The sequence below is a fragment of the Pristiophorus japonicus genome, unplaced genomic scaffold (genome assembly GCF_044704955.1).
Source record: "Pristiophorus japonicus isolate sPriJap1 unplaced genomic scaffold, sPriJap1.hap1 HAP1_SCAFFOLD_75, whole genome shotgun sequence".
Taxonomy (NCBI): domain Eukaryota; kingdom Metazoa; phylum Chordata; class Chondrichthyes; family Pristiophoridae; genus Pristiophorus; species Pristiophorus japonicus.
The window spans coordinates 902,329-912,195 of record NW_027254666.1 but is presented as its reverse complement, the minus strand read 5'-3'; positions in this window follow the sequence as shown (position 1 = coordinate 912,195).

Sequence of the window (9,867 nt, the reverse complement as noted above, 5' to 3'; positions counted from 1 at the left end):
CTGTATTTGATGAGCTCCCTCTAACCTCTCTCTCACACTCCTGTATCTGGGGAGGTCCTACTAACCCCTCTCTCACACACCAGTATCTGGATAACTCCCTCTAACCCCCCTCTCACATTCCTGTATCTGGGGTGGGCCCTCTTACCTCTCTCTCACACTCCTGTATCTGGGCAGGTCCCTCTGACCCCGCGTGCACACTCCTGTATCTTGGCAGGTCCCTCGAACCCCTCTCTGAAACTCCTGCATCTGTGGACGTCCCTTTTAATCAGCGAGCTAGTGCCTATTTTACTGTACAAAGCAAGAATACTTGCATGAACCTGTGTCAGGTTGAGGTCAGTGATTTGCTAGAGGGAGGAGAGAATGAGGAAGGAGCTGTGATTCCATAATATCTATTGTGAATACCTCTCTTGCTATTTCCCTTGTATTGTGGACAGTAAAGGGTGAACAATTGAATGGGTGTGTTTGGAAGATGAATGTGAATCTGTCGGTTCGCAGGGGTATAATGAGCTGTGATATTCATACCAGTTCACTGCAGCTATCCTTATTTCAACCTGAAATATTTGCTCAGGTTTTGTGAAAGTGTAGGTTAAATAATGCTTGTAAAACTGACCTCGTCTCTGAGCTTGAGACTAAGACAACAGCTCCCAAATTATAAACTGATATCAACACAGTCTGAATCTGGACGCAATTCCGAGGTCAGGTTTCTGGGTAGCTCGCTCTAACATCTCGCTCACCCTCCTGTGTCTGGGAGCTCCTTATCACCAGCTCTCTCACCTCAGTATCTAGAGAGGTTCCTTTAACCCATCTCTCAAAATCCTGTATCTGGGGATATCCCTCTAACCCAACTCTCACACTCCTGTATCTGTGGAGGTCCCTCGAAAAACTCTCTCACACTCCTGTATCTGGGGAGGTCCCTCTAACCCCTCTCTCACACTCCTGTATCTGGGGAGGTCCCTCAAAAAACTCTCTCACACTCCTGTATCTGGGGAGGTCCCTCTAACCCCTCTCTCACACTCCTGTATCTTGGTATGTCCCTCTAAACCCTCACACTCCTGTATCTGGGGAGGTCACTCGAACCCCTCTCACACTCCTGTATCTGGGGAGGTCCCTCGAATCCCTCTGTCACACTCCTGTATCTGGGGAGGTCCCTCGAACCCCTCTATCACACTCCTGTATCTGAGGAGGTCCCTCTAACCCCTCTCTCACACTCCTGTATCTGGGGAGGTCCCTCTAACACCTCTTTCAAACACTCCTGTATCTGGGGAGGTCCCTCTAACCACTCTCTCACACTCCTGTATCTGGGGAGGTCCTTCTAAACACTATCTCACACTCCTGTATCTGGGGAGGTCCCTCGAACCACTCACTCACACTCCTGTATCTGGGTAGGTCCCTCTAAACCGTCACACTCCTGTATCTGGGGAGGTCCCTCTAACCCCTCTCACAATCCTGTATCTGGGGAGGTCGCTCTAACCCCTCTCTCACACTCCTGTATCTGGGGAGGTCCCTCTAACCCCTCTCTCACACTCCTGTATCTGGGTAGGTCCCTCTAACCCCTCACACTCCTGTATCTGGGGAGGTCACTCTAACCCCCTCTCTCACACTCCTGTTTCTGGGGAGGTCCCTCTAACCCCTCTCTCACACTCCTGTATCTCGGCAGGTCCCTCTAATCCCGCTCTCACACTCCTGTACCTCTGGAGGTCCCTCTAACCCGTCTCTCACACTCCTGTATCTGGGGAGGTCTCTCGAACCCCTCTCTCACACTCCTGTATCTGGGGAGGTCTCTCAAACCCCTCTCTCACACTCCTGTATCTCGGGAGGTCCCTCTAACCCCTCTCTCACACTCCTGTATCGGGGGAGGTCCCTTTAAACCCTCTCTCACACTCCTGTATCTGGGGAGGTCCGTCTAACACCTCTCTCACACTCCTGTATCTGGGGAGGTTCCTCTAACCCCTCTCTCACACTCCTGTGTCTGGAAAGGTGCCTCTAACCCCTCCCTCACACTGCTGTATCTGGGGAGGTCCCTCTAAACCCTATCTCACACTCCTGTATCTGGGGAGGTCCCTCTAATCCCTCTCTCACACTCCTGTATCTGGGGAGGTACCTCTAACCCCTCACACTCCTGTATCTGGGGTGGTCCCTCTAACCCCTCTGTCACACTCCTGTATCTGGGGTGGTCCCTGTAACCATTCTCTCACACTCCTATATCTTGGGAGGTCCCTCTAACCCCTCTCTCACATCTCCTGTATATCGGGAGGTCCATCTAACCCCCCATCCCTCTCACACTCCGTATCTGTGGAGGTCCCACTAACCCTTCTCTCACACTCCTGTATCTGGAGATTTCCCTCTAAACCTTCTCTGACACACCTGTATTTGGTGAGCTCCCTCTAACCTCTCTCTCACACTCCTGTATCTGGGCAGGTCCCTCTGACCCCGCCTGCACACTCATGTATCTAGGGAGTTCCCTCGAACCCCTCTCTCACACTCCTGCATTTGTGGACGTCCCTTTTAATCAGTGAGCTAGTGCCCATTTTACTGTACACAGCAAGTATCCTTGCATGGACCTGTGTCAGGTTGAGGTCAGTGATTTGCTTGAGGGAGGAGAGAATGAGGAAGGAGCTGTGATTCCATAATATCTATTGTGAATACCTCTCTTGCTATTTCCCTGGTATTGTGGACAGTAAGGGGTGAACAATTGATTGGGTGTGTTTGGAAGATGAATGTGAATCTGTCGTTTCACAGAGGTATAATCAGCTGTGATATTCATTCCAGTTTACTGCAGCTATCCTTATTTCAACCTGAGGCGGGAGTCGAGAGAGGCAGCGGCCTATAAAAGGCTCAGCAGTCCGGGGAGCGTCGAGAGAGGCGGGAGTCGAGAGAGGCAGCGGCCTATAAAAGGCTCAGCAGTCCGGGGAGCGTCGAGAGAGGCGGGAGTCGAGAGAGGCAGCGGCCTATAAAAGGCTCAGCAGTCCGGGGAGCGTCGAGAGAGGCGGGAGTCGAGAGAGGCAGCGGCCTTTACAAGACTCAGCAGTCCGGGGAGCGTCAAAAGAGGCGGGAGTCGAGAGAGGCAGCGGCCTATAAAAGGCTCAGCAGTTCGGGGAGAGTCGAGAGAGGCGGGAGTCGAGAGAGGCAGCGGCCTATAAAAGGCTCAGCAGTCCGGGGAGAGTCGAGAGAGGCGGGAGTCGAGAGAGGCGTACTTGTGCAGCTCCAGCTGAGAGAAGTCAGAAAAGAAGTGGAAAGAAATCAAAAGGTGACGTCACAGCCAACGTGGTAAGTGATTGGCTGCTGATTGGTGAGTAGTTTTCCTTTTTTTTTATCAGTCAGTAACTTTTAACATTGTTGTCGGCAATTAAAGTGTATCTAAGGGTTAAGTCATGGCAGGACAGCTCGGTCATGTGATATGCTCCTCCTGTACCATGTGGGAACACGGGGACAACACCAGTGTCCCTGACGACGACATGTGCGGGAAGTGTGTCCACCTCCGGCTACTGACGGTCTGCGTTGCGCAGTTGGAGCTGAAGGTGGATTCACTCTGGAGCATCCACGATGCTGAGAATGACGTGAGTATCACGTGTAGCGAGTTGGTCTTACCGCAGGAGAAGGGTCCAAAGCCAGCGAGGGAATGGAAGACCAGCAGGAAGAGTAGTGCAAGGAAGGTAGTGCAGGCGTCCCCTGTGGTCATCCCACTGCAAAACAGATACACTGCTTTGAGTGCTGTTGAGGAGGATGACTCATCAGGAGTGGGCAGCAGCAGCCAAGTTCATGGCACCGTGGCTGGCTCTGTTGCATAGGAGGGCAGGAAAAAGAGTGGGCGAGCGATAGTGATAGGGGATTCAATTGTAAGGGGAATAGATAGGCGTTTCTGCGGCCGCAACCGAGAGTCCAGAATGGTATGTTGCCTCCCTGGTGCAAGGGTCAAGTATGTCTCGCAGTGGTTGCAGGACATTCTAAAAAGGGAGGGAGAACAGCCAGTTGTCTTGGTGCACGTTGGTACCAAAGACATAGGTAAAAAAAGGGATGAGTTCCTACGAAATGAATTTAAGGAGATAGGAGCTAAATTAAAAAGTAGGACCTTAAAAGTAGTAATCTCGGGATTGCTACCAGTGCCACGTGCTAGTCAGAGTAGGAATCGCAGGATAGCTCAGATGAATACGTGGCTTGAGCAATGGTGCAGCAGGGAGGGATTCAAATTCCTGGGGCATTGGAACCGGTTCTGGGGGAGGTGGGACCAGTACAACCCGGACGGTCTGCACCTGGGCAGAATCGGAACCAATGTCCTCGAGGGAGTGTTTGCTAGTGCTGTTGGGGAGCTGTTAAACTAATATGGCAGGGGGATGGGAACCAATGCAGGGAGATAGAGGGAAACAAAAAGGAGGCAAAAACAAAAGACAGAAAGGAGATGAGGAAAAGTGGAGGGCAGAGAAACCCAAGGCAAAGAACAAAAAGGGCCATTGTACAGCAACATTCTAAAAGGACAGAGGGTTTTAAAAAAACAAGCCTAAAGGCTTTGTGTCTTAATGCAAGGAGTATCCGCAATAAGGTGGATGAATTAACTGTGCAAATAGATGTTAACAAATATGATGTGATTGGGATTACGGAGACGTGGCTCCAGGATGAGCAGGGCTGGGAACTCAACATCCAGGGGTATTCAACATTCAGGAAGGATAGAATAAAATGAAAAGGAGGTGGGGTAGCATTGCTGGTTAAGGAGGATATTAAGGCAATAGTTAGGAAGGACATTAGCTTGAATGATGTGGAATCTATATGGGTAGAGCTGCAGAACACCAAAGGGCAAAAAACGTTAGTGGGAGTTTTGTACAGACCTCCAAACAGTAGTAGTGATGTTGGGGAGGGAATCAAACAGGAAATTAGGGGTGCGTGCATTAAAGGTGCAGCAGTTATAATGGGTGACTTTAATATGCACATAGATTGGGCTAACCAAACTGGAAGCAATACGTTGGAGGAGGATTTTCTGGAGTGCATAAGGAATGGTTTTTTAGACCAATATGTCGAGGAACCAACTAGCGGGGAGGCCATCTTAAACTGGGTGTTATGTAATGAGAGAGGATTAATTAGCAATCTCGTTGTGCGAGGCCCCTTGGGGAAGAGTGACCATAATATGGTGGAATTCTGCATTGGGATGGAGAATGAAACAGTTAATTCAGAGACCATGGTCCAGAACTTAAAGAAGGCTAACTTTGAAGGTATGACGCGTGAATTGGCTGGGATGGATTGGCGAATGATACTTAAGGGGTTGACTGTGGATGGGCAATGGCAGACATTTAGAGACCGCATGGATGAACTACTACAATTGTACATTCCTGTCTGGCATAGAAATAAAAAAGTGAAGGTGGCTCAACCGTGGCTATCAAGGGAAATCAGGGATAGTATTAAAGCCAAGGAAGTGGCATACAAATTGGACAGAAATAGCAGCGAACCTGGGGACTGGGAGAAATTTAGAACTCAGCAGAGGAGGACAAAGGGTTTGATTAGGGCAGGGAAAATGAAGTAAGAGAAGAAGCTTGCAGGGAACATTAAGACGGATTGCAAAAGTTTCTATAGATATGTAAAGAGAAAAAGGTTAGTAAAGACAAACGTAGGTCCGCTGCAGTCAGAATCAGGGGAAGTCATAACGGGGAACAAAGAAATGGCGGACCAATTGAACAAGTACTTTGGTTCGGTATTCACGAAGGAGGACACGAGCAACCTTCCGGTTATAAAAGGGGTCGGGGGGTCTAGTAAGGAGGAGGAACTGAGGGAAATCCTTATTAGCCGGGAAATTGTGTTGGGGAAATTGATGGGATTGAAGGCCGATAAATCCCCAGGGCCTGATGGACTGCATCCCAGAGTACTTAAGGAGGTGGCCTTGGAAATAGTGGATGCGTTGACAATCATTTTCCAACATTCCATTGACTCTGGATCAGTTCCTATGGAGTGGAGGGTAGCCAATGTAACCCCACTTTTTAAAAAAGGAGGGAGAGAGAAAACAGGGAATTATAGACCGGTCAGCCTGACATCGGTAGTGGGTAAAATGATGGAATCAATTATTAAGGATGTCATAGCAATGCATTTGGAAAGAGGTGACATGATAGGTCCAAGTCGACATGGATTTGTGAATGGGAAATCATGCTTGACAAATCTTCTGGAATTTTTTGAGGATGTTTCCAGTAGAGTGGATAAGGGAGAACCAGTTGATGTGGTATATTTGGACTTTCAGAAGGCGTTCGACAAGGTCGCACACAAGAGATTGATGTGCAAAGTTAGAGCACATGGGATTCGGGGTAGTGTACAGACATGGATTGAGAACTGGTTGTCAGACAGGAAGCAAAGAGTAGGAGTAAATGGGTACTTTTCAGAATGGCAGGCAGTGACTAGTGGGGTACCGCAATGTTCTGTGCTGGGGCCCCAGCTGTTTACATTGTACATTAATGATTTAGAGGAGGGGATTAAATGTAGTATCTCCAAATTTGCGGATGACACTAAGTTTGGTGGCAGTGTGAGCTGCGAGGAGGATGCTGTGAGGTTGCAGAGCGACTTGGATATGTTAGGTGAGTGGGCAAATGCATGGCAGATGAAGTATAATGTGGATAAATGTGAGGTTATCCACTTTGGTGGTAAAAACAGAGAGACAGACTATTATCTGAATGGTGACAGATTAGGAAAAGGGGAGGTGCAAAAAGACCTGGGTGTCATGGTACATCAGTCATTGAAGGTTGGCATGCAGGTGCAGCAGGCGGTTAAGAAAGCAAATGGCATGTTGGCCTTCATAGCAAGGGGATTTGAGTACAGGGGCAGGGAGGTGTTGCTACAGTTGTACAGGGCATTGGTGAGGCCACACCTGGAGTATTGTGTACAGTTTTGGTCTCCTAACCTGAGGAAGGACATTCTTGCTGTTGAGGGAGTGCAGCGAAGGTTCACCAGACTGATTCCCGGGATGGCGGGACTGACCTATCAAGAAATACTGGATCAACTGGGTTTGTATTCACTGGAGTTCAGAAGAATGAGAGGGGACCTCATAGAAACATTTAAAATTCTGACGGGGTTAGACAGGTTAGATGCAGGAAGAATGTTCCCAATGTTGGGGAAGTCCAGAACCAGAGGTCACAGTCGAAGGATCAGGGGTTAGCCATTTAGGACCGAGATGCGGAGGAACTTCTTCACCCAGAGAGTGGTGAACCTGTGGAATTCCCTACCACAGAAAGTTGTTTAGGCCAATTCACTAAATATATTCAAAAAGGAGTTAGATGAGGTCCTTACTACTAGGGGGATCAAGGGGTATGGCGAGAAAGCAGGAATGGGGTACTGAAGTTGAATATTCAGCCATGAACTCATTGAATGGCGGTGCAGGCTAGAAGGGCCGAATGGCCTACTCCTGCACCTATTTTCTATGTTTCTATGTTTCTATGTCTATGTTTCTATGAAATATTGGCTTAGGTTTTGTGAAAGTGCAGGTTAAATAATGCTTGTAAATCTGACCTCGTCTCTGAGCTTGAGACAAAGACAACAGCTCCCAATTATAAACTGATATCAACACAGTCTGACTCTGGACGCAATTCCGAGGTCAGGTTTCTGGGGAGCTCGCTCTAACATCTCGCTCACCATCCTGTGTCTGGGGAGGTCCTTATCACCATCTCTCTCACCTCTGTATCTCGAGAGGTTCCTTTATCCCATCTCTCAAAATGCTGTATCTGGGGAGGTCCCTCGAACCCATCTCTCACACTCCTATATCTGGGTAGGTCACTCTAACCCCTCTCTCACACTCCTGTATCTGGGGAGGTCCCTCTAACCCCTCTGTCACACTCCTGTATCAGGGGAGGTCCCTCTAACACCTCTCTCACACGACTGTATCTGGGGAGGTCCCTCTAAACCCTCTCTCACACTCCTGTATCTGGGGAGGTCCCTATAACCCCTCTCTCAAATTCATGTAAATGGGTAGGGCCCTCTAAACCCTCACACTCCTATATCTGGGGAGGTCCCTCCAACCGCTCTCACACTCCTGTATCTGGGAAGGTCCCTCTAAACCCTCTGTCACTTTCCTGTATCTGGGGAGTTCCCTCTCATCCCTCTCTCACGCTCCTGTATCTGGGGAGGTCCCTCTAAGCCGCTATCACACTCCTGTATCTGGGGAGGTCCCTCTAACACTTCTCTCACACTCCTGTATCTGGGGAGGTCCCTCTAACCCCTCTCTCACACTCCTCTGTATTGGGAGGTTCCTCTAACCATTCTCTCACACTCCTGTATCTGGGAAAGTGTCTCTAACCACTCTCTCACACTCCTGTATCTGGGGAGGTCCCTCTAAACCCTCTCTCACACTCCTATAACTGGTGAGGTGACTCCATTCCCCCTCTCACAGTCCTGTATCTGGGGAGGTCCCTCTAACCCCTCTCTCACACTCCTATAACTGGGGAGGTCCCTCTAACCCCTCTCTCACACACTTCTGTTTCTGGGGAGGTCCCTCTAACCTCTCTCTCACACTCCTGTATCTGGCGAGTTCCCTCTAACACCCCCTCTCACACTCCGATATCTGGGGAGGTCTCTCTGACCTCTCTCTCACACTCCTATATCTGGGGAAGTCCCTCTAACCCCTCTATCACACATTCCTATATCTGGGGAGGTCCCTCTAACCCCTCTCTCACACACTCCTGTGTCTGGGGAGGTCCCTCTCACCCCTCGCTCACACTCCTGTATCGGGGTAGGTCCCTCTAAACCCTCTCTCACAATCCTGTATCTGGGGAGGTCCCTCTAACCCATCTGTCACACTCCTGTAAATGGGGAGGTCCCTCTAACTGTCTCTCGCATTCCTGTATCTGGGGAGGTTCCTCTAACCACACTCTCACACTCCTGTATCTGGGGAGGTCCCTCTTACCCATCTATCACAATCCTGTATCTGGGGAGGTACCTCTAACCCCTCTCTCGCACTCCTGTATCGGGGGAGGTCCCTCTAACCCATCTGTCACACTCCTGTATCTGGGGAGGTCCCTCTTACCCCTCTATCACACTCCTGTATCTGGGGAGGTACCTCTAACCCCTCTCTCGCACCCCTGTATCTGGGGAGGTCCCTCTAAACCCTCTCTCACACTCCTGTATCTGGGTACGTCCCTCTAACCTCTCACACTCCTGTATCTGGGGAGGTCCCTCTAACCCCTCTCTCACACTCCTGTATCTGGGGAGGACCCTCTAACCCCTCTCTTGCACTCCTGTATCTGGAGAGGTCCCTCTAACCCTTCTCTCACACTCCTGTATCTGGGTACGTCCCTCTAACCTCTCACACTCCTGTATCTGGGGAGATCCCTCTAACCCCTCTCTCACACTCCTGTATCTGGGGAGGTCCCTCTAACCCCTCTCTCACACTCCTTTATCTGGGGTGATCACTCTCACCCCTCTATCACAATCCTGTATCTGGGGAGGTCCCTCTAACACCTCTGTCACACTCCTGTATCTGGGGAAGTCCCTCTAACCACTCTCTCACACTCCTGTATCTGGGGAGGTCCCTCTAAACCCTCTCTCACACTCCTGTAACTGGGGAGGTCCCTCTAACCCCTCTCTCACACTCCTGTATCTGGGTACGTCCCTCTAACCTCTCACACTCCTGTATCTGGGGAGGTTCCTCTAACCACACTCTCACACTCCTGTATCTGGGGAGTTCCCTCTTACCCCTCTATCACACTCCTGTATCTGGGGAGGTAACTCTAACCCCTCTCTCGCACTCCTGTATCTGGGGAGGTCCCTCTAACCCGTCTCTCGCATTCCTGTATCTGGGGAGGATCCTCTAACCCCTCTCTCACACTCCTGTGTCAGGGAAAGTGCCTCTAAACCTTCTCTCACACTCCTATTTCTGAGGAGGTCCCTCTAAACCCTCTCTCACACTCC